This window comes from Musca autumnalis, unplaced genomic scaffold (assembly GCF_047663935.1).
Source record: "Musca autumnalis isolate F117 unplaced genomic scaffold, ASM4766393v1 scaffold_5, whole genome shotgun sequence".
Classification (NCBI taxonomy): domain Eukaryota; kingdom Metazoa; phylum Arthropoda; class Insecta; order Diptera; family Muscidae; genus Musca; species Musca autumnalis.
This window is the reverse complement of record NW_027412088.1, coordinates 50,137,443-50,164,414: the sequence shown is the minus strand read 5'-3', so window position 1 is coordinate 50,164,414 and position 26,972 is coordinate 50,137,443. Positions and strand designations below refer to the sequence as shown.

General features: G+C 36.7%; 1 protein-coding gene across 4 annotated transcripts in view; it reads left to right on the top strand.

The window, feature by feature from the left end:
• Positions 1-26,972, top strand: part of LOC141386503 (uncharacterized) — a 755,573-nt gene that overhangs the window by 498,561 nt on the left and 230,040 nt on the right. The gene's annotated exons all lie outside the window — the stretch shown is intronic.

Here is a 26,972-nt window from a genome sequence, read left to right as displayed (position 1 = left end):
ATGGATAGAAGATCTCTACAGGTGTTCTAGGGATAGAAGACCTCTACAGGTCTTCCATGGATAGAAGATCTCTACAGTTCTTCTATGGATAGAAGACCTCTACAGGTCATCTATGGACAGAAGATCTCTATAGGTCTTCTATGGATAGAATACCTCTACAAGTCTTCTATAGATAGAAGACCTCTGCAGGTCTTCTATAGATATAAGACTTATACAGGTCTTCTAGTGGTAGAAGAAATATACAGGTCTTCTATGGATAACAGGCATCAGAAGGTTTTTTTATACCCTCAGCATTTATGCTAACGAGGGTATATTCACTTTTATACGGGCAAAATGTGCCTCATCCAAATAATGGTTTTAGACCCCAAGTATGTTTGGACGAAATGTGTTTCAGACAATTTGGAGTTGATTTAGCCATGTCCGTCCGTCTGTCCGTCTGTCTGGCTGGTGCGCACGATAACTCTCGAACGGAGCAGCCGATTCGGTTCAAAATTTGGCTTTCGTAATATTTTGCCCAAACTTAGTTTAAGTTCGAAGATGGGTTATATCAGTCCACTCCTTCCGGTACCTCCCCCACAAAAGTTGGAAAATGTTCGGAAAATTTGTGCGCACGATAACTCTTGAAGGGAGTAACCGATTTGGCCCACACTGTGTACATCGTGAAAGTTCTACCAGACTTAGATGAAGTTTAAATATAGACTCAATCGGTCCACTCCTTCCGGTACCTCCCACACAAAATTTCGGAAAAGTTCAGTTTAGGACCTGCTCTCGAATCGCTTTGATTTTTGTTGTAACAACTTGTATTCGCTCTTCCCCATACGACGGTACAAGTTTCATAAGGGGCAAGCCCATACTTCCTGAGAAAATAGCCTGAAAGGTGTCAAAAACCCCTTTGACACCGTGTGTAGTGGTTGGAGCGCAAGATAACTCTTGAACGGATCTGCCAATTCGGTCCAAAATTTGGCCTTCGTAATATTTTGTCCAAACATAGTTTTAGTTCGAAGATAAACCATATCGGTCCACTCCTTCAGGTACCTCCCTCACAAAATTTAAAAATCTTCGGAAAAAATATGCGCACGATAACTCTTGAAGGGAGTGACTGATGTAATCCATACTCTGCACATCATAATATATCTACCAGATATAGATTAGGCTCGAATATGGACTATATTTGTGCACTCCTTTGGGTACCTCCCACACAAAATTTCGGATAAGTTCACTTTAAGACCTGCTCTCGAATCACTTTGAGTTTTGTTGAAGCTATATGCATTCGCTACCTCCATTACGACGGTAAAAGTTTTTTCAGGGGCAGGTTCATATTTCTTGGGAAAACATCCCGAAAGGTGTAAAAAGCCCTATGTCACCATATGTGGCTCTCGAACTGTTCTACCGATTTGGTGCAACATTTGGTCTTCGTCATATTTTATCCAAACTTAGTTTCATGGGGCAATACCGGTCCCCAACTTCCGGTACTTCTCCCCAATATTTAAAAAATGTCACTAAAATGTTTGGATCTCCTAATATTTTGTCAAAATTTAGTTTAACTTCTAAAATGGCCCATATCGGTCCTCCCTAAGGGTACCTCCCCCACAAAAGTTCAACATTTGTGTTAATTCCTAATCCACATTTTTGTCGGCAAGTTCAAATGTTGAAAAAGGGCCACAAAATTCTGAAGAGACGCTAAATACATTCTATCTGTCCGTAGATGAAAGTTTCAATTCACATTGGCTGAGGGTATACCTCTGTCGGCAAAGCCGACTGACACTTTTTTTACTTGTTGTTACGTCATTTTAAACGCAACGAGAGCAAACGGTCTCAAAAAAATCTATATAAAGCGAGACATCAGTAATTTTAGTTCCTGCTGGCAGGGTTTTTTGGGGCCTTTGCACAAGGAAGTATGGATTTGGCTACGAACACAATTGTACCGTCGTAATGGCGACCGTGGGGACAACCTGCTGCAACAAATTTAATACGATCCAAGACATTTTGTGTTGCAAATACCCAAATAGTCCATATTCGAACCTGGAATAAATAGTACGATGGGTCATGTTTGGGCCATGTTTGAGAAACATTTTAGAGAACAAGTTTTAACTTTTATGGGGGAGGTACCACAAGGTGTGGACCAATGTGGCCTATCTTCGAACTTGAGCTAACTTTTCGGGGTGCAAAGTTTAGACTAAATTGGATGGAGCTAGTCAGAGAAACCGATTGAAGGAAGCACAGGGCTAAATCTACTCCAACCGACAGCGAAACCAGGTCACATTATGGTGATTGTGTGGGATCGAATCTTCGGATTTCAATTTTTACTTGCAAAAAATATTCGATCATTACGCTCGACTCCAACGAGAAATTATTTGAAATTATCTTCGCACTAATAGACAACATTTTCAAATAAATAAAAATCAGCTTGAGCAGTCTGGGGCTTGAAACCACTCTCGTGAAAAACATATGAAAAGAAAGAAAAACATATTTCACGGCGTGTTAGCGTTCAGAGTCAAACTATTAACTTCCGAAGGCTGCGCTAAGAAGCGTTTGTCGTGGAAGATATACAGAAATGGAAAAAAGCTCATCAATGTCAAGAAAACGTATTGCATGTGAGAAATGAAAAGTTTGATGACAAAGAAGCCACTCCACAGCCGATATGTCTGATGAGCTGCTACCAACAGCGTAATCAGGTCACATGATGGTGGTTGTGTGGGTTCGAAACTTCGGCATCCCTTTTTCACTTGCAAAAAATATTCGATCATTATTAGTTAATTAATTAAAATTAATATTAAAATGATCTTCGCCCTAATAGGCAAAATTTTCAAATATATAACGATAATTGTGTGATAATTATTACAAAGCTTCCTCGGTCCATTCAAAAACTAACTTAACGACAAAAACTTATTACGAATTATTCACCCGCTGTGTGAAATTAGATTCAATCACGCATACACATTACCCTCATATTACACTAAAATACGTACATTTTTAGTAAAGACAGTCATCCAGCCAGCCAACACATGCACTGTGTCTCCTCCAGGTAATGTCTATTCATTTGCCAAACTCTTGCCCATGACCAATTGAAAATCTAATGAAGGATATTTATGGTTGTTGTTGTTGCCTCACCAGACACTCACACACACACACACTCATAAATAAACATGTGTGTTTGTCTGGATTGAAGATTTTCATTTAACTGTTTATTAGAAAATGTAAATACCCTGTTAAGGCTTTTCAAATTTGCACCTTAGGATAACTTTATAAATGGGCGGAAGAAGAATCAAACCAAACTTATGCTGCAACTAAACACCAGCCAGACGACGACCATCAGGCCACAACATTGGAAACTATACAAATGACTTCAATTGTCGCCATTAAAAGAGAGGAGGCGGCGACGAGGAGGAGGTGGGGTTTTAAAACTTTTGCGATACATATAAATAACACCAACATTATCCTCTGGGCATAAGTTACGTACGTATTCGCAAGATGTGGCTGCAAATGAATTTTACTGTTGGAGTACATATTAGAAATTTAAAGGCACGTGGCGTGTGAGGGTTTTAAAGGCCCTGCCTCCAAATCATCAATGAATTTGGTTGTGGCTCTCATGTGTAAGTGTGTGTGTGTTTGCAGAAGCAGTTGAGGTTATTGATGCTGTTGGCACCAAGTTTGTATTGGGAATAAAGTTAACATTTGAATGAAAATACTTTAAATTTTTGTGGATCACCTTAAAGATGCTGCTGAAATTTAAAAGTGAGAATCCTGAACCGTTTTCTGTAGAATGATATGGGTATGACAAGTGTCCCTTTCTTTGTTCTGTGTGCCTTGGACTTAATTGCCTTTGGGGAAATGTAAATAAAATTAAGATGTAAATAATTTCTTAATAATTCTTCAAAACAAGGTATAGCAAGGCTGGGAGCTTTTACACAACTCTCAATGAAAGAAACCATAAACATGTAAACCAACAAAAAAATGGCCTCAGGTCTTTATGTTGCCTTTGCTTTGTTTTTAAATAACTTTCTCTGTCCTCGCCTTAATTTTTCCACTCTATGTGGGCACTTTTGTTTGTCTTAATTATAAGTTGTTGTCGCCGTTGTTGTTGTTGTTATTGTTATTATTGTTTACATTAAGGTTAAACATTACACGGCCTGTTAAAAATATAAAAACTGGCACAGCTATTCAAAGATCAAAAGAAAATTGTTGCCTTTGTAAGGAGGTTGTCCTTAACATAATGACCCTTGGCGCAATGCTGTCACTATTAGGTGCCCACTGATTTGTATGCCTCAGAGAAAATAATTTAAATTAAACAAAATTTAAATAAATTTTCGTGTTTAATAAAAACAACAACAAGTCTTACTACACTTGTTGTTTTGACTAAAGTTGAATTGTTGTTTGAAACTATTTCACAAGTCATTTGTTTCCCAACATCAACATCTTTTCAAAATGTTCTTAAAATTCTCATTCCGCAGCAGGCATGTGCACCACAACTCATTGACAAACATCCCAAGAATTTGAATGACATGACACTTACATACAAAACATGTTAACCACAATCTGTCAAAAGTTTTAAGAGGTTCATTGCATTTTTGTCATCAACAGAAGTGAATGTCACGGTATACATGTCGGCTTCGTTTACCAGAAACAAAGTAAAAGACATCGGTAAAAAACAAAGGTATCACATTTGAAAATAGAAAAGGTATTTTTTTTTCGTACATAGGAAGCAAACAGGGAAGTAACCTATTTGAAGGAAGGGAACTCTAATTTGTTGATAGACACAAAATAAATAGTCGCTTTTAGGTTCCTACAGTCTTTGCTGTATTTACTACACTCTCAACCACGTTAAACAGGCCAAGGAAGATTACACCTTAAATTAACCCAGATATGCCCATTGCTCCATCATTATCATTTTAAAAGAATTTTTTAAAATATTTTTGGCAGCAAATGTGAAATAATAGCAGTATGTTTATAGGTTTTAAATTATAATTTTTTTGAAGAAATGATTTTTGAGGCCACTTTTGGACACATGGTTTTATCATATAATTGGGTGTAATGCGACACAAAACATTTGACATATAGTCCAAAGTCACATTTTTGTTATCTCCTTTTTTGATAGCAGGCTCCACATCGTGTTTGTTTTTCTTATAAAATTACCCAATAGTCAATCGCTCATAACGCAAATCATTGTTAAAACTAAGCGATAGATGGCACCTTCGAAAAACTAGATCTCAAAACTCAAAAATAGTAACTCAAAATAATTGGATCACATAGTATCCCAAGAGCTATGGATGTGCACTGAGTATATCAACAAAACAACTTCTGTGCACAGAAGACCTCAATGGTATTATATGGGTACAAGAACGCTGAAGGTCTTTCATTCAAATAAGACCTGAAAAAGTCTTCTATGAACGGAAAAGTTCCAACGGTTTTCTTTGGTTAAAACAAATCCAAAACAAGTAAAAAAGTATCAGAGGTATACCCTCAGACTTTGTGAATTGAAACACATGTTTCCCAAAAAAACATATGTATTTAATGGGCTTCAGATTGGATGTATGAACTTGCCGACAAAGACATGGAATAGGATAAAATCTCAAAAGTTTTGCGGGGGAGGTACCTAAAGGAATGGACCGACATAGTCCCTTTTGGAAAAGTGTCTTTTTTAGGAGTCATTGCTCTCGATATGACCATTATATCAGGAAACATGGACTTGCTCACGAAAAACATCATATCGCTGTAAACAGGGCTACTAGGAGTAACTTCGGTAAAATTTTCCAAAGGATTATCGCACCGAGGGTTTACCGCACTTAAAGGAAATGGACCAAATATTTCGCGATATAAAGTTTGGACCAAATCGGTTGCCCATTCATGAGATATTGCGCCTACCATTTTATCGAATATTTTCGAACTTTTGTGAGGGAGTTACTGGCAAGAGTGGACCTGTGGACCAACGCAGTATTAGGTTCGGGAGTCGTTGTGCGCACAAGCCCCAGTTGCCGGGTAATTTTCTCAAGAAGTACGGACTTGCCACTGAAAAAAAGTGTACCATCGTAATAGGTGCCTAGAGTGCAACCTGTTGTAAATCTCAAAAGTTTTGCGGGGGAGGTACCTAAAGGAATGGACCGACATAGTCCCTTTTGGAAGTGTGTCTTATTTTGGGAGTCATTCCTCTCGATAGGACCATTATATCAGGAATCATGGACCTGCTCACGAAAAACATCATATCGCTGTAAACAGGGCTACTAGGAGTAAGTTCGGTTAAAATGTCCAAAAGGATTCTCGCACAGACCCTTAACCTCACTTAAACAAACGTGTTGATAATTTGTGTGGGTCGTACCCTAAGGAATGGACCAAATATTTCGCGATATAAAGTTTGGATCAAATCGGTTACTCCGTTCGTGAGATATTGCGCTTACCATTTTAGCAAATATTTTCGATCTTTTGTGGGAAAGGTACCGGCAAGAGTGGACCTGTGGACCAACGCAGTATTAGGTTCGGGAGTCGCTGTGCGCACCAGACACAGTTGCCGGGTCACTTTCTCAAGAAGTATGAACTTGCCACTGAAAAAAGTGTACCATAGTAATAGGTTTCTAGAGTGCAACCTGTTGCAAGAAAAATGAAAACTATTAAAGAGAAGGACCTAACCTGCACTTTTCGCAAATTTGGTGTGGGAGGTATAAGAAGGATTTGTCCATATTCTAACCTGCTCTATGCCTCGTAGAAATATTACGATGTCCAAAGTACGGTTACTACCTTCGAGAGTTATCGTGCGCATCATTTTAGCGAAAAGTTTTGAACTATTGTGGTATTGTGGTACCCAAAGGAGTGGATCGATTAGGCTCATCTTAGAACTTTGGGCAAAATATTACGATTGCCAAATTTTGGATCGAATCGGTTTATCCATTCAAGAGTAAGCGCGCGCTCCCCCAACAACACATGATGCCATAGCAGGTTTCTACAGCTTTCAGGCTATTTCTCAAGAAGTATGGACGTACCCCTGAGAAAATCTTGCACAGTCGTAATAGGGACAGCGAATACAAGTTGTTACAACAAAAACCAATAGGATTCGAGTGGAGGCCTTAAACTGAACTTTTCCGAAATGTTGTGTGGGAGGTAGCCGAAGGAGTGGACCGATATAGTCCATACTGGAATTTATCTATGTCTTGTAGAAAGATTACGATGTCCAAAGTTATGACCAATTCGGTTACTGCCTTCGAGAGTTATTGTGCACACCATTTTAGCGAAAAGTTTTGAACTTTTGTGGGTGAGGTACCCGAAGTAGTGGACCGATATGGTTCATCTTCGGACATAAACTAAGTTTGGGCAAAATATTACGAAATTTTGGACCGATTAATTGATCCGTTCGAGTGTCATCGTGCCCTTTAGTCACTACAAATAGTGCCATATGGCGTTTTGCAGAGACTGATGAGATCCTGTGGCGAGGATCGAAACTAGTCTACCCTGCCTTACCCCTTGGTGAACAATGCCAAACTTTTTCCACTAATAAATTAGCTGTTTTAAAATATTAAAACAGCAACAATGGGATTAAGCCAGACTATTTTGAAAAAAAAAAAAAAAAATTGTAACAGCTATCCCTAATAAAAAAAGCCACCAATGTTATAGAAAAGTTTTGAATATTTATTGGGGAGGTACGCGGAGGAGTGGACCGCTGTTGCCCTTCTTCGAACTAAACTAAGTTTGGACAAAATATTACGAAAGCCACATTTTGGACAAAATCGGTTAAACCGTTCGAGAGTTATCCTGTGCTCCAGTCAGCCAGACAGACAGCTCTTCTATGAAAAAGCTCTAAAGGTCGTGCATGGAAGTACTCCATAGGTCTTATATGGATAAAATACCACTACAAGTCTTTGATGAATGGAAGATATCTGAAGGTCTTCCATGGATAGAAGGTCATTTCATATCATCTATGGATAGAAGATTTCTTAAATTTCTTCTGTAGACCAAATGTGTCTACAAATCTTCCATGGGTAGGATACATCTTCGTCTATGGATAAAAAACCTTTAAAAGACCTCTTTGAATTGAAGACCTCTACAGATATTCAATGGATAGAAGAAGATGTCTTCAGGTCTACTACAGATAAAAGACCTCTAACCGTCTTCTGCGTACATTAGACCTCTAAAGGCATAGGACTGCTATAGATAAAACGCCACTTCAGGTCTTCTATGGATAGAAAACCTCTACAAGTTTTCTATGGATAAAAGACATCTACAGATAGAAGGCATCGAATAGACTTCTGTGGATAGAAGACCTCTACAGGACTTCTGTGGGTAGGAGACATCTGCAGGTCTTCTATGGATAGAAGACCACTACAGAATATAAGACCTCTGCAGGGTTTTATCCTAACCTCTGAATGCGTTTGTGTTTTAGGTATCATAAACAGTGGGCCTTATTATTGTACCGACAGACCCAATCAACACAAGGAACACCACAATGAGTATCATCAATAAAACTGTCAAAATGCCCATCGAACAGCACTTAACTTCTCCTAAAAAAAATGTTGAATGTTTTGGAGGGAACGTTTGGTAGAAATTTAACGATATGATAAGTTTCGACCAAATCGGATACTCAATTCATAAGTTATTGTGGGGTTTTTAGAGCTTTTATTTTTCTTCATACGCTTAATAGCTGTGCCTTGTTATTTTTGATATTTGCCAAAAATGCAAAAAAGTTGTAATCCTAATATACCCAAAAACCTTAGGTATGTACGTATAATTTGTGTGGCATGATGACAACGATGACACTGCTACTGTTGCTGTTTCTTTTCGAGATTTCGTGATATGCTGCTGCTGCCACTGACAGTAACTGAAGAGATCCACTGACATTGGACTCCCTGTTTCCATAACTATGCTAGTCATCTCGAACTCCTCTTTCTGTGTGTGTCACATCTTCTCTATGCAATATGGGATAGTTCATGTGAAGTCACTGTATAGTGTTTTTTACTTTCAGTTCTCTTATCTTTGATACAGTTTTGACAAATGATATGTCAGAAATTGTGAACTTTTTGACTTGTTTTTTTTTTTATGTTTTGGAATTTTCGATGATGACACTGGCCATTATTTGTAGGTGGAGAAAAAAAAAGAAAATAAAACTATGAGATAACGAAATGTATCAATCAATAGTCACAAAGAAAATGTAATGAACGGTCAGAATCGATACAAATCAAAATAGAAACGAAAATCAAAAGAAATCACAAATATGAATTACAAGCAGAGTTTTTTTTATACTTTTAACATTATATAAACAATACCTTTGATTTATTCTCAATGGGCAAATTTGAAGTTGGATTGTATTTCGACATATTTCATATTTCATCCATAAAAATTAAAAATAATTTATTCTATCGAAAATTTGGACGGTCCTTCAACATTTTCAATTTTCGATTCTGTGTAGGTTAAGTAATGTTCGTGGATCGATTTGAGATTTGTAATTAAACGAAATACTTTTGATTTTTTACAGCGTGGGCAAGTAAATTCTTGCTCACATAATGAACCAACATTTCTAAAAATCCTGTGGTAACCAACTAAAATGGCTGGTGGTAATTCTGTGGTGACAACATTGGTCCAACTTTTGTACATGGTACTATTTCTCTCATACTTAACTCAAAGGACAACTGCTTCCGGTACATCCTGCACAAACGTTCACAAATTTTGCTAAAATGCAGTTTAAGTCCTGTTCGATTGTATTGAAATTTTCATCGCTGGTTTCTTCGTGATTCTTGTTATGGGCTGCGTGGGCTGGTCCATGCATCCTGACAAAAAAATACCTAATAAAATGGTAAAATTACTTTATAAAATATTTACTCCCAAAATACTTTAGAGAAGAAGAAATTTATTTGAATCGGCGTTACGTTCGCTCTTCATGGCATTGTTTGTTTTTTTTCTGCTTTCTAATTTTTTTTTTGCAGTTATAGATTGAGGGTATAAAGGTCATGTCTAAGCCCACAGATTCTTTATTGCTTGTACTTTTTTAATTTGTTATACCCTCAGTCTTTAGACTAATGAGGGTATAATATGCCTAATTGAAATCGGTTTCAGACAATATGGAGTCGGTTTAGTCATGTCCGTCTGTCTGACTGGGTGGAGCGCCCGATATGTCTCGAATAAATGGTCCCTGAGAAAATGGCCCGAAAGCTGTAAAAACCCCCTATGGCAGCATGTGTAGTGGCTGGAGCGTACGATAACTCTCGAACGAATCAGCCGATTCTGTCCAAAATTTTGTTTTTTCGTGGACAAGTCCATGCTTCCTGATGTTGTTGTAGAGAATTTTCACAGCTACAATGTTTTATTAGATAGGACTTGCGGTTTCCCAGCAAAATGGTGAAAACCTAAAAATGTGAACTTTGACCGCGATCTGAACTTTGACCGCGCTCCGGCATTTTTTTTTTTTTTTTGTTTTTTGATTTTTCTCATTTATGAACATTGTAAATTCAGAATCCGCAAAAACATCCCACGTGTAAGCTCCTTCCATTTAAAGTTGGTTCATGGGCACCGTGATTTCTGTCGGATACTTTTTACTTTTTCTTGTTATACCCTCAGCATTTATGCTAACGAGGGTATATACACTTTCATACGGTTTTAGACTCCAAGTATGTTTGGACGAAATGTGTTCAGACAATTTGGAGTCGATTTAGCAATGTCCGTCCGTCTGTCTGTCTGGCTGGCTGGTGCGCACGATAACTCTCGAACGGATGAACCGATTTGGTCCAAAATTTGGCTTTCGTAACATTTTGTCCAAACTTAGCTTAAATTCGAAGATGGGTTATACGGTCCACTCTTTCCGGTACCTCCCCCACAAAAGTTCGAAAATGTTCAGAAAATGTGTGCGCACGATAACTTTTGAAGGGAGCAGACGATTTGGTCCATACATTGCAAATCCTGAAATGTGTGCCAGCAATAGATAAGGTTTCAATATGGACTCAATCGGTCCACTCTTTCGGGTACCTCCCACACAAAATTTCGGAAAAGTTCAGTTTAAGACCTGCTCTCGAATCTCTTTGATTTTTGTTGTAGCAACTTGTACTCACCGCCCCCATACGATGGTACAAGTTTTATCAGGAGCAAGTCCATACTTCCTGAGAAAATAGCCTGAAAGTTACAAAAAACCCCTATGACACCGTGTGTAATGGTTGGATCGCAAGATAACTCTCGAACGGATCCGCCGATTCGGTCCAAAATTTGGCCTTCTTAATATTTTGTCCAAATATAGTTTCAGTTCGAACATAAGCCATATCGGTCCATTCCTTCAGGTACCTCCCCCACCAAAGTTCAAAAATATTCGGAAAATTTTTTCGCACGATAACTCTTGAAGGGAGTGAGCGATTTGGTCCATACTTTACACATCCTAATATATCTACTAGATATAGATGAGGTTCGAGTACAGACAATATTTGTCCACTACTTCGGGTACCTATCACACAAAATTACGGATAAGTTCACTTTAAGACCTGCTCTCGAATCACTTTGATTTTTGTTGAAGCAACTGGCATTCGCTGCATCAATTACGACGGTAAAAGTTTTTTTTTCAGGGGCTAGTCCATACTTCTTGAGAAAACAGCCCGAAAGATGACAAAACCCATATGGCACCATATGTAGTGTATGTAGACCACGATATGTCCCGAACTGATCAACCGATTTGGTCCAAAAGTTTTGCCTTTGCCATATCTTGTCATAGTTTTAGTTCGAAGATAGACAATACCGGTCCACAACTTCCGGTACCTCACCCGAATATTTAAAAAATGTCACTTAAATTGTATGCACGATATATCTTGATCAAATTTAGTCCAACCTTTGGATCTCTTAATATTTTGTACAAATTTAGTTTAACTTCTAAAATGGAGGTACATTAGTTTAAGGTCTGTTCACCTCTGCAACACTTTTGAACTTTTATCCTAATCCATATTTTCGTCGGCAAGTTCAAAAAAGGCCTCAAGATACTGAAAAGACCCTAAATACATTCGATCTGTCCGAAGATGAAAGTTTCAATTCACATAGGCTGAGAGTATATCTCTGTCGGCAAACCCGACTGATAATTTTTTACTTGTTAAATTTTTGTTCTATCAAAGAGTGATGTAGTGCAACACTTCCAGAAATTTCAATATCCTAGCTTTGTAAGTTATTTTTTAATAAATATTTACATGAAATTCTTAAAAGAAAACATTTTATTCTATATCATTGTGCGACACGAACAAAATTAAAAAAAAAATATACGAAGAAGCCATATTCTGACACCGCAGCATGATGGAAGAACATATACATATATTTTTGGAAAAAAATTGCAGGATGTTTTCAAAGGATCTTTTAGTATTTAATTTTTCAAGGACGTTTTTGATGTCCTTGTTATCCTTGAATTCAATAAATGAAAATTATTATATAAAGCCAGTATTCTCCTCTTTAATATGACACCAACAGCAGCATCGTGCGTTGAGTAAAAGTATTTAAAATATGTTTTTTTGAAAAATGTTGTCCTTTGAAATTTGAATGTCCTTTAAAAAATTAACAGGATGAGAAAACGAAAAATCTTAAGTGTCATTTTACTCAATTTTTCCTATAGTTTCAGACACAAATAGTCCGGTTCATGTGTAACGCAATTTTTTGAAAATTGTCGGACGGTGTTAAATTTGATATGTTTTACAAGTGCTGGAGCGCACACATGACGCCAAGTGGCAAATATATACATTCTTTTAAATAATTCTTTCAAGGATTTCTACCACTAATAGAGATGGTGAATGATGCGATTGTGAATAATTTCAAATCTACAGGGTAGTTCGAATTATTATGCTTTTGGCGTTTCTTTGAGCTTGATGAAAAGTTTATTAAATGAAAAGTCTATTAAATCCAGGACAAAGAAAACTTTCTAAAAGCTCTGAAACACTTGTAGTCCCTTACAACAAAACTGAAGCTTACAAAGCTTTGCGTTGCCAACCATGTTAAAGCTCTTAAAGTTGTACTAATATTGATTATATATGTAAATCCTTTTGTAAAGCTTTTTGTATGTGTTTTTTCTGAGCACCATCTATATGCTATTTTTGGAATGACAATGAAAATAATAATCATGGTTTAGGTCATGTACTAACATATACTAATGAATGTATAAACAGCAAAATCTCTCATTTTCTGTTCCTAACAGATGTCGCACAAAGTGATATTGGGGCAAGTCATCAAATTTTTTCGAAGATAAGAGCTGTTAAACATTTGTAGTCTATACATTCATTAGTCTGTGCTATCAATAGAGGACGGTTTTTGCAGCGTGCATAAAATAAAAGTCGATGTTTTATTGCATGTTTATCCATAATTATGATGAGAACAGCTTTAGATTGACAATTTTACTTCAATTATTGATATATGTATTTGGTCGATTTGTATTATTTATATATTTTTTTTGATATAACTCCCATAGGGCGGTACCTCCCGACTAACGTAGTTTTGATGATTTTATCCGCACTTGGTATTTAGTCTTCCTTGGGGGTATTAAATATTCCGACAGAGAATTGTCGGCACAGGTCCTCTTTTTGATATAGCCCCCACAGGAAGGTACCACCTGATTTTGGTAATTTTGAAGATTTTAGCCGCATTATCCAACTGAAATGGATGAAATTTGGCATTTAGTCTTCGTTGGGGGTAGACAATATTCCAATAGAGAATTGTCAGTACAGGTCCACTTTTTGATATAGCCCCCATAGAAAAGTACCACCTGATTTTGGTAATTTTGAAGATTTTAGTTTAGTTTTAGTTTATCCAACTGAAATGGCTGAAATATGGCTTTTAGTCTTCATTGGGGGTATAAAATGTTCCGACTGAGAATTGTCGGTACCGATCCACTTTTTGATATAGCCCCCATAGAACGGTACCACCCGTTTTTCGGTATTTTTAACATTTCGCCCACATCATACAAACGACATGGCTGAAATATGATTTGAATATACATAATTTATGGCGGATGGTGTAATAAGATTTCAAAATCACCCAATTCTGCACTTTTTGGTAATAAAAACTTGTATTTAAGAGTTTGTTTGGAGACGCATCACTGCATTAATTTTCATACTTCCACCCGTATCGTTGGAAACGTAGGACGAACTTTTTCATTTTGTAATTTCTTATCTGCTATACCGTGATTAATTCTAAGTAATATTTGATCTTATTTGTCAAAATGTTTCCCATAATCGCAGTTTTATTTAAACCAAAACTTAAAAAAAAAGCTTAGTTCCCGAATTGGCATATTTCCTAAAAATGGCTATAAAACCAAAAGTCGCAGGAAAAAATTTAAGACATTAATCTAGACAAGATACATAAAAAATAAAACAAAATTGAAGCTAAACTCGACTAATTTCCACACTAAGCCCCTATTTTAATGGAAGAATTTAGGAAAAATGGGCCTTATTATATAGGTTACAAAATATAGGTTACAAAACTATTTAATTTATTTAAATACCATTACGGTATATCAAAAATACAGATGATTCCACAATAATATATTCGCAGAATTCAAAATATATTAATTTTAAATGTACCGTTACTCCGTTCTGACTAACAATTTCTAATTATTACATATGCCGTTGAGTACAGTCAACGCCCTAGTTCAATACTGCACTAGCGTTCCATAGTTTCCTTCAAGTCCACTTTTTGATTTTATGTACGCTAGATCGGTATTTTTTCCCACTGTGCTGCGGTGTTACCATATGGTTCCACTTATAAAGCTTGTAGTCGTTTACCCTAAAGAATAACAAATCCATAAATTGAACGTATTTATTGATCTGTTCCAGAACCTGCAAGAAGTTATTATTTTTTACTACGATAGCATTTATTCCTTTATGTTATCGAAAAAAAAAATAGTAAAAATTAGTAGATTCTTGCAGTACTGGAACAGACCATATATTAATAATAATATTTTTTCTAACTGTAAAGGAGTCCCGCTGTCGATTTGTTCTTATGTTTCGGTCATTCGAGTTCCACTTCATGTCCTAAAACCACGATAAAGTGAAAATTTAATTTTTTCTAAAATCTTCCACAGGGATTGGGTTAAACCAGAAAATTAAACAAAAATGTATGTTAACCCAATAGAGTGGGTTAAATTAAATATTTTAAATTGAACTTAAAAATATTCTTGAAATCCGTTTTGTATCAAAAACGCATTCGTTGTCCGAGTTGTAACATTCATTATTTGCTGAAAGAAACTAACAATGCAGAAATCTGAGCTAATGATATTTACAGAGTCGGCGGTTGTTTTTTATACAAGAATAAGGTAACTGATGAAGATGTCTGGCTAGTCTTCTCTGACTTCGCCGGTAGTTATCAATTTCATGGATTTTGTTGTTCTTTAAATATTTGAAACAAAAAAAAATGCACTGAAATAAAAACATAAATATGAACATAAACAACGCCATGACATTTTAGGGTTAAAAACTTCATCAAAAACTTCTGCTTTTAAAGCTTTTGTGACCCTTTTTTGTTTATAAAGGTATATTTCTTAAAAAGCTTTCAATATGCAATATAATTTATCTCTTCCCAGCTTTCTTGAAAAGCATTTTCACCTAAGTGTTGCCATATCTATATATTTTTATACCCTACACCACCCTGTGGTAAGGGTATTATGTGTTAGTTCATTTGTATGTAACAAGCCTAAGGAAAAGATATAGACCCATACTTCCTTCTAGGGATATGCATAGAATCACTTTCTGAGTCGGTTTATGCATGTCCGTCCGCAACGTACAGGTTGCATTTATTGTTCGATTTGTCTGAAAATTGAGGAAGATCATTTTTTTAGCCTAATGAAGAACGCTATTGCTTTTGGTGAAAATCGGTTCAGATTTGGATATAGCTCCCATATAAATTTTCGGCCGATTTTTGGTATTTGGTGCACGAAAGACGTTATATATGTTCGGTCTCACTAAAATTTTGAATGTATGGCGGAATTTGGTCTAGAAATACATAAGTGTGTCAAATTATATCAAAATCGGTTTAGATTTGGATATAGCTCCTAAAAATTTTTTGGCCGATTTTTGGTATTTGGTGCACGAAAGACGTTATATATGTCCGATCTCAATAAAATATGGCATGTGTGACGGAATTTGGTCTAGAAATAACTGTGCCAAATTTTATTGAAATCGGTTCGGATTTGGATATAGCTCCCATATATATTTTCGCCCGATTTAAGGTATTTGATGCACCAAAGACGCTATGTATGTCTAATTTTGATGAAATTTGGAATGTGTGACGGTGTTTGGTCTAGAAATATATGTGCCAAATTATATCGTAATCTGTTCACTTTTGGATTTAGCTCCCATATACATTTTACCGACTTTGATCCTTTCCTTACTGGTTTATACTCTCATCCTTAACGTACATTGAAAATTTAAACCTCGTTTTCATTCAAATTAGGTTAATCTTTCCGGAGATATCGTGCCTTAAAAATCCGGTAAAAACTATGTGCAGAGAAATACATTTCTTAAACTGCCGTGAAGTGATTTTTATACCCTACACCACTATGTGGGGAGGGTATTATAAGTTGGTTTTGGCCAAAAAGTTTGTAACGCATCGAAATAGTGGTCGTAGACCCATACATATATATATCAAAATGAATGTCTCGACGAGCTGAGTCGATCTGGCTATGTGTGTCCGTCCGTCAGTCCGTCCGTCTGTCCGTCTGTCCATCTAAACCTTGTAATCACGCTACAGGTCGCAATTTTGATCGGATCGTCACGAAATTTTGCATGTTGATGGGGGTCCCGGAGGGGAAGAAGCCTATTGATTTTGGTGATGGTCGGATAATATTTAGGGGTCGAAAAGTTCAAAAAACTTAGGTGGATAAAAAGACAACGCTTTTTCCCAAAGCGAATATCTCAGCTTCTATATGGGATATACCAAAAGCAAAACCTGACAATTAAAGTAGAAAATATCACCTTTCTAATGATGTAAAAAGGTGCTCGTAGGTGATCAAACAACGAAGATATGACAATAGTAGCAAATAAAACCCCAATTTTCATTTTTGCGATTTTAATTATATTGACGAATATCACAGCTTTAGTTGTAAACTTTCCAAAAGCAAAGCCTGACTATGAAAGCAGAAGATCCCGTCTTAACAATGGTGCAAACTAGGTCGGTGTAGGTAACCAAAAGACGGAGATATCGCAATAGTCGGTAATACATCCCATTTTTCTATTTTTTTGGAAATCACGCTACAGGTCGCAATTTTGATCGGATCGTCACGAAAATTTGAGGGTTAATGAGGGTCTCACAGATGAAGGAGCCTATCGATTTTGGCGATAGTCGGATAATATTTAGGGGTCGGAATGGGCAAACACTAATTTTGAGAAAAGTCAACATTTTAGTTCAAAGCCAATATCTATGTTTCTTTAAGAGGTATATCAAAAGCAAAACTAGGCAAGGAAACTACAAAATATCACCTTTACAACGATGTAAAGTAGGTTGTCGTAGGTGGTCAAATAGCAGAGATATGGCAATAGTCGATAATGCATCCCGTTTTCCGATTTTTTTGTAATCACGCTACAGGTCGCAATTTTGATCGGATCGTCACGAAATTTTGGGGGATAATGGGGGTCCCAAAGAGAAAGAAGCCTATTGAATTTGATGATGGTCGGATAATATTCAGGGGTCGGAATGGGCAAACACTTATTTTGAGAAAGGTCAACGTTTTATTTCAAAGCCAATATCTCTGTTTATTTTAGAGGTATATCTAAAGCAAAACCTAGCAAGGAAAGTAGAAAATATCACCTTTACAACGATGTAAAATAGGTTGTCGTAGGTGGTCAAATAGCAGAGATATGGCAATAGTCGATAATGCATCCCATTTTCCGATTTTTTTGTAATCACGCTACAGGTCGCAATTTTGATCGGATCGTCACGAAATTTTGGGGGTTAATGGGAGTCCCACAGAGGAAGAAGCCTACTGATTTTAATGATGGTCGGATAATATTCAGGGGTCGGAATGGGCAAAAACTTATTTAGAGAAAAGGTCTACGTTTTATTTCAAAGCCAATATCTCTGTTTGTTTAAGAGGTATATCAAAAGCAAAACCTGGCAAGGAAAGTAGAAAATATCATCTTTACAACGATGTAAATTAGGTTGTCGTAGCTGCTCAAACAACAGAGATATCGCAATAGTCGGTAATGCATCCCATTTTCTGATTTGCTTGTAGTCACGCTACAGGTCGCAATTTTGATCGGATCGTCACGAATTTTCTGGGAGTGGATGCGGGTCCCACAGAGGAAGAAGCCTATTTAGTTTGGTGATGGTCGGATAATATTCAGGAGTCGGAATAAGCGAAAAGATTATGTGGAGGAAAGTCAACGTTTTTTTCTTATGCGAATATCTCCGCTTCTGGTTGGAGTATTCCTAAAGGAATACCCGTCAATGGAAGAAGAAAAGATCTCGTTTATATTGATGCAAAGTATGTTGGCGTAAGTGAGCAAACCGAGATATTGCAAAATTCAGTAATAAACCCAATTTTTCCATTTTTTGTAATCACGCTACAAGTTGGAATTTTGATCGGATGGTGACGAAATTTTGGGGGTAGATGGGGGCTCCACACAGGAAGAAGCCTATTGATTTTGGTGATAGTCGGATAATATTTAGGGGTCGGAATGGGGAAAAACTCATTTGGAGACAAATTCAAAGTTTTATTCTTTGTGAATATATCGGCTTCTAGTAGTGGTATTCCAACGGCAAAGCCTGTAAATGGAAGAAGAAAATATTACCTTTACATTGGTGTAAAGCAGGTTGGCGAAGGTGGTCAAACAAGGGAGATACCACAATAGTCGTAATTTTGATCGGATGGTCACGAAATTTTGGTTGCTTATGGGTGTCCCAGAGAGAAAGAGGCATATTATTTTTGGTGGTAGTCGGATTATATTCCCTAAAAGAAATGTTTAGCAGTGAAAAGCTTATGCACAGGGGTAGTGGTGTAGGGTATCACATGGTCGGCCCCATCCCGACTATAGCCTTTGCTCACTTGTTTTTTTTTAACTTTGTTATTGAGGTACTCCAAGAAATGAATCCATCTGCGAACTTTATCTATATTGGGTAGAAATAGTACTATGGACCAAGTTTCAAATTAGATCGGTTAGTCCCTTTGAGAGTCTAAACCTACTTAAAATTGTTTGAATTTGGTCTTAACATATTTCGATGCTGAACATTTTTGTCGTACCCAAGGTCACCAAATTTTGAAAATTTTCTAAATACATACATAAATATTCATGGTGCTCTTGAAGCAACTTTAAATTGAAGGTGCTTACACCTGGGAAGTTTTTGCGAATTCTGAGACTAACATTTTCATAGATGAGAAAAATAAAAAAATTGAAAAATAAATAAATCGCGATTCAAGTTGACATTTTTAGAGGTTGTTTAAGGTTTTCACGATTTTGCTTGGAAACCGCAAGTCTTATCGAAATGGGACTAAAGAAAATATTGAAGCTATGAAAATTCTCTACATGATTGACCTTTACGATGATTTCGTAGGTTTTACCGTTACTGAGATATAGAACTTCAAATTGGGACAATGCATTGACTGTATCGCCTCCTTATTAAACAATGTCAACTTAAACTTATATATCTAGAAAATGGTACAACCAAGGACAAAATTATGAAAGCCAATCTTGTAGAGAATTTTCACAGCTAAAGGATTCTCTCCAGTCCCATTTCGATAAGGCTTACCGTTTTCAAGCAAATCGTGAAAACTTAAACAAAAAGCTGAAAATGTGAATATATTTCAAAAATGGTAAAACCTATGAACACATCATCACAGTCAATCCTCTAGAGAATTTTCGCAGCTACAACATATCCTTTAGGACTTGCGGTTTCCAATCAAAATCGCGAAACCCTAAAATAAACCTAAAAATGTGAAATTTGATCGCGATTTATTTAAAATTCACTCCATCGATTTTTTTCTTGTTTTTGGATTTTTCTCACCTATGAATATTGCTGTCTCAAAATCCGCAAAAACTTCCCAGGAGTAAGCGGTTTCACTTAAAGTTAGTTAAGGCGCACTATGTATAAACTTGTTTTGTAAGGTTGCGATACAGTCAATGCATTGTCCCAATTTGTACTTCTATATCTTAATAAGGGAAAAACCTACGAAATTATCATAAAGGTCAGTCTTGTAGAACATTTTTGTAGCTACAATATTTTCTTTAGGCCCATTTCGATAGGACTTGCTGTTTCCAAGCAAACTCGTGGAAACCTAAAGAACCCCTAAAAAAGTCAAGCGCTCCGGCGATTTTTTTTGTTTTTTGATATTCCTCATCTATGAACATTGTTGTTTCAGAATTTGCAAAAACTTCCCAGGTGTAAGCACCTTCCATTTAAAGTTGCTTCAAGAGTACCGTGTATTTTGTTGGGCAAAAACTATTTCATTTTGGTAGACGGCATTCGAACAAACCATATATGAAAGTCTCTATTTCTTGTCGAATGCTGACTAGGAGTTGTGTCTCTTTTTTTTAATTTTTAAAATTTTTAATGATTCTCCGGCTAACTGACGGCAGACCATGTCTTCTTTAGGAGCTAGTAACAAAATCCAAGAATTTATTTCCTACTTAAATCAAATGGCAACTCTGTCCTTCATCTTACTCTCTCCCAAACAAAATTCTTGTTTCAGTTACTCAACGCAACTTTTCTATCCAAGGACTCTCCATGGCTTCTAGCAACAAGCTTTTTTCCCAAAAAGCTCAATGCAAATATTTGTCACACATATTTGAAAAGAAAAGCTTTTATCGTTTGTTATGAAAGTCAAGGAAAAGTATGACGATTGCAGCATCCTGTTAGACACATGTGTACTAACCAAAGGACCTGCGTATGCTCATTTCTAGAACATGGCCTTATAAATTCATCAACTTTACTCACTTTCTCTTTTTCTCTCTCCCTCTGTTTTTCTCTATTTCACATTTCTCTACGACTCTCCTTGTAAGTTCTTGGTCTCAAATTACTCAATTGTATGTGAAAAATAATAAAGTTTTTTTGGTGTGTGTTGTGGTATTGAAACGTAAATTGCCGCCGTACTCGGCATGTTTTGGTGTCAGTTCCAATTTTAAGTGTAAAGCAAAAGGTCGTTGATTTCGGCTTATTAAACGATTTCGGTTGAGCTTGCTAGCAAGTACGCGTGGCGGCGGATATTTTGTATACCAGTGCAAGGAATTTTTTCGATTGTGTCAGTATGTTGTAAAAAGAAATAAATAAAGAAAATAACAACAACAATAACAATAAGTGTTCAAATCATTGCACATATACACGCCATTAAGGCTTCTTAAAAGCAATCTTGTAAATAAGTTGTGAAAAGGTACTTTTTTCTTAAATAGAAGAAAAAATAAATACATACATATATACCGCTCATCACCTTTCAAGAGGCAAAAGGTTGGTGAATGTGTTCAAATCAAAGTGAGAAATAAAATCAAAGTGTAGAAAACAACAACCAACCACCCTTGACAATCCAATCCTTAACCTTAAATTAAAGGTAGGTAGGCGGGCCTTCAAAGAATATTTTAAAATTACAGATAAGGTAGCATACATTCCAACGTTCAGCTCAGCATCGTAAATGACGAATCTTTTTTTTCGCCTGAATACGTGTTAGTTATTTAATTACAATCCTTTTTTTTTGTGCCCGTTTTGAAACCCCAAAGATAAACCTAATTAAGAACAAAAATTCTTATCTATTTTCTAAGTACCTAAGCCAGTCAGATGCCTCTTTGCTTTGTAAAAAAAACATTTTTTCCTAAAAGTATGCTTTTATTATTATCATCTTCTCTATTATTGCTAACAACAGCCGTTCATGAGTAGTAGTGTTACAGACACACACTGACTCACTCACACAGTGTCAAAACATTTTATTTTTCTTTTCACGTTCACTTTATGTGCTATTTTGTCGAGTTATCCCTTCGTATCTACTTCTGTTCCATCTCCATTATATCATATTTTGCCTTACAACCAACGCTCATCCCACTCCCCTTTCCCTTCACCCACATTACATAGCGGCATATACAACAACAAAGCATACCTCGGCAGTAGAAGCACCCAGCATCACAGTCGACAAAAACACAGTGTTGATCCGAATAGCAAAGTTTCAATTGAGCACGTTGTTCTAGTTTTCATTCCATTTGAAATGCCCTTTGGCCATGTTTTTGGGTCTCTTCTATGTATTTGTAATATTCATATAGTATAAATTGTTATATACCAGTATGTGTGTGCATTGCAATAGCTCCCATTAGCATATTGTCCCTCCTCCCCTCAGTAGCCTTTGTATAAATGTATCTATTGCACATCCACACACACTTGCATTGCATTCGCCAAACAATTAAATTGCCGGAAAACATTTCAATAACAAACGGATTTGCCTTCAACATTCGCTTTTCTCTTCACAGTTGCTCTTTGTGTTGATTGTCAAATTAAATAATTTCTATTGCAACAAAAAGTGAAATCTGGAGCATCCATAAAATGGCCTGTTGTGTTTTTGAGATTAACAACAACAGAAAAAATGTTGCATACTTTGTGGGTGAATGAATGAATTGATGAAGAATATTACTTAGCATCAAATTTAAAATAAAGCTTTCAAAACAGTTTATAGATAGATAAAAGGCAAAATACGTAAACAACTGCCCACCGATTTTGATAGCAAATCCATTAAACGATGGTTCTGCTGAACAAAGGAAATTTTCAAAATGCTCCTCTCCCATATACATATTACCCTTAACTTTAAGGCGTAGATATTTTAGATGTATGAAGTAAGCTGGAATTATTTTACAACAAAAATAAGAAGTAAAACTTTATTTTCATAGAATGACAAAAACGTCTAAATGTCTTCTATAGAGACAAATGTCTTCTACATTCGAAAGTCCATTTATGATCTTTTATAGGCAGGCACACTTTTCCAGGTCTTTTCTAAACTGACTTCCTTCCGAAGGTCTTCTCTGGCACAATCAAATATAAAAGCTTTTTAGAGACATACGTCCTACCTAAGGTCTTCATAATCTGAAGGCTACCCCGAATTTTATTGAATTAAAATTCTAACTTTACCGAAAACAAGTAAGAAAGTATCAGTCAGCTGTGCTGACGAAGACATACCCTCAGCCACTGACTAAAAAAAAAACAACAACAAAACCAAACCAACCACAATAATTATGCCGTATATAAAATATATTGATTTTGTATCACGTGTTTGCTTTAAAATCTGTAGGTGCCATAATGTGGGGCTATACCAAACATTTTTAGTAACCAAACTTCTTCATAAAGGACTTGAAATATTAAATTACATTAATCTAAGTTTGGAAGAAATTTTTGAAAAAGTTTTGGGATTATCTTGCATTATCTCAGGAAGTACTGACATGCTCCAGAAAAAGGAAGCCGCAAGGAAAACCCACTGAAAAATGTCAAAACTATCCGAGCGGAGCTCTTAAGCTTCACTTCACATGAAGTTTCACAGGAAGTATGGACTTGCGCAAGAAAGAACGCCGCAAGGAAAACCTACTGAAAAACAAGTAAGAAAAGCGTTAAGTTCGGTCGGGCCGAACTTTTTATACCCTCCACCACAAATTTCAGCCATTTCGGTGGATTAATGTGGCCACAACCTTCAAAATACCGAAATTCGGAAGGTACCGTTCTATGGGGGCTATATGATGGCGTGGACCTATACCTTCAAATTTCTGGGGGAAAGTTTTATACGCCTAAAGAAGACTAAATACCAAATTTCAGCCATATCGGTGTCATAATGAGGCTAAAACGTTCAAAATATCGAACATCGGGAGATATTGTATTATGGGGGCTATATCAACACGTGGACCTGTATAAACATTTTATGGTAGAAATGTTCCTTAGCCTCCAAAATACAAAGTTACAACCGATTCTTTGTTCAAATGGGTCTAAAACATTCAAAATATATTAAAACAAGTAAGAACAGACTATAGTCGGACGGGGCCGACCATGTGATACCCTATACCACTATCCCTGTGCACTAGCTTTCCGGGCTAGCTGTTATAAGATGTGCATTAGAAATTTTACCAATTTTCACACAAAAGTTTTGATCAATTTAACCCGCTAAATATTATCCGATCATACCGTTGACTTGCACGCTACTTCTTCATCTCAAACCAAAACTACGTTTAAAATTTCGCGCCGATCGGACTATTATTGCGACCTACAGAGCGGCTACAAAATCGAGCAAAAATTTTGTTTTTGGTCCATTTCATCCCTTTAACATTTCACGATCATCGCCAAAAACTAATCAGTTCTATTCTGGTCCAAACCCGACCTCCGTACTAAATTTCGTGACAATCGGTCCATAATTGCGGCCTCTAGCTTGATTACAATTTTTAATGGACGGACAGACGGACGGACGGACGGACGGACACACATCGCTAAATCGCTTTATCTCGTCGAGATATGAAGTTTGGTATACCACATGAGGGGTCTACGACGAATATTTCGCGGCATTACATGAATTTTTGGGAAAACAAACTTATTATACCCTTTTCCACATTGTGGTATAGGGTATAATGACGCGTACTTTATAAGGGGTCTTATGTGGGGACTATACCAAAACGTGGACCTATATAACCCAACTTTGGTAGGAATGTTTTCTGGCCTCTGAAGACACAAAATACCAAACTACAACCAATTCTGTGGTCAAATGGGTCTAATACATTCAAAATATATTAAAATGACGCGTACTTTATATGGGGCCTTATATGGGGGCTATACCAAAACGTTGACCTATATAACCCAACTTTGGTAGGAATATTTTTTGGCCTCTGGAGACACAAGGTACCAAATTACAACCAATTCGGTGGTAAAATGGGCCAAATATCTTAAAAATTCCTTAAAACGACGACGCGTCACGCGTCATTTTGTATGGGGGCTATACGAAAGCGTGGACCTACATAGCCCGCTTTCAATACCAAAAGTCCTACGTAAATATAACATATTTTCCCAAAGTTTCATCAACCTACGTCAATCCGTTCGGACGCTAGAGTGATTTCCACAGACGGACAGACGGACAGACAGACAGACGGACAGACGGACGGACATGGCTATATCAATGTAGAATTGCACACTGATCAAGAATATATATACTTTGTGGGGTCTACAATGATTATTTCGAGTAGTTACAAACGTAGTGACAAACTTAATATACCCCCATCCTATGGTGGAGGGTATAAAAATCAAAACGATCCGAGCAGAGCTCTTAAACTTCACTTCACAGGAAGTACTGACTTACCCCCAGTTTTTGTAACTTATTTTTGTTCGTTCGTCTATATTCGTAATAATTTAGGCATTCATAGCTCAGTCCCCAGATGACATACACATTTAATTTTTCGTATACTCGTTTCATATATCATTAAGGATTCCTCATTTAAAAATCAGCGCTATACATTTGCCCTAAAGCGAGTAAATCGATCTACAAAATTTGACAATTCGTGTTAGAAGAATAAAAATTTTTACAAAAACTGGGGGTTACTCCATAAAAATATCTCAGGAAGTATGGACTTGCGAAAGAAAAAAATTGTACCGTCGTAAAAGAAGCCGCAAGGAAAACCTACTGAAAAAAAACCAGTAAGGAAAGGATCAAAGTCGGGTGAGGTCGACTATATAATACCCTACACCACTGGGAATATGTAAAATATGTATGGAAGCTAAATCCAAATCAGAACAGATTTCGATATAATTTTTCACATTTGTTTGTAGTCCAAATTTCATTGAAATCGGACAAATATAGCGTGTTTCGTGCATCAAATACCTCAAATCTGCCTAATATATATATATATATATATATATATATATATATATATATATATATATATATATATATATATATATATATATATATGGGAGCTATATCCAAATCTGAACCGATATAATCTAGCACACTTATTTCTAGGCCAAATCCCGGCAAACATTCCAAATTTTATTGAAATCGGACATATATAGCGCGTTTCGTGCATCAAATACCTAAAATCGGCCGAGAATATCTATGGGAGCTATATCCAAATTTGAACCGATTTCTATATAATTTGGCACACTTATTTCTAGACTAAATACCGTCGCACATTCCAAATTTCATTGAAATCTGACATATATAGTGTGTTTCGTGCGCCAAATGCCTTAAATCGGGCGAAAATACATATGGCAGCTATATCCAAATCTGAACCGATTTCGATATAATCTAGCACACTTATTTCTAGACCAAATCCTGGCACACATTCAAAATTTTATTGAAATCGCACATTTATAGCGCGTTTCGTGCATCAAATACCTAAAATCGGTCGAGAATATATATGGGAGCTATATCCAAATCTGGACCGATTTCTATATAAATTGACACACTTATTTCTAGGCTTAATTCCGTCGCACTTTCCAAATTTCATTGAAATCGGTGCCATCAGGGTTTCTTAGATCTTTTAGGCCAATATTTCAGGAAGTATGGACTTGCGCAAGACAAAAATTGTACCGTTGTAAAGGGAGCCGCAAGGAAAAACTGCTGAAACAAATTTCAAAACGATCCGAGAGGAGCTCTTAAACATCACTTTATCCGAATTTTGTGTAGGAGGTACCGGAAGGAGTGGACCGATACAGTTCACATTCGAATCCGACCTATATCTGGAAGAAATAATACGATGTGCAAAGTCTGCACCAATCAGAAACTCCCTGCGAGAATTATCTGGCGGATTTGCCATTTTAGTTGGTGCCATCAGGGTTTCTTAGATCTTTTAGGCCAATATTTCAGGAAGTATGGACTTGCGCAAGAAAAAAGTTGTACCGCCGTAAAGGCGGCCGCAAGGACAACCTACTGAAAAAAATTCAAAACGATCCGAGAGGAGCTCTTAAACTTCACTTAATCCGAATTTTGTGTGGGAGGTGCCGGAAGGAGTGGACCGATGCAGTCCATATTCGAACCCGATCTGGAAGAAATAATACGATATGCAAAGTTTGGACGAAATCGATTGCTCTCTTCGAGAGTTATCGTTCACACCATTGAACAGAAA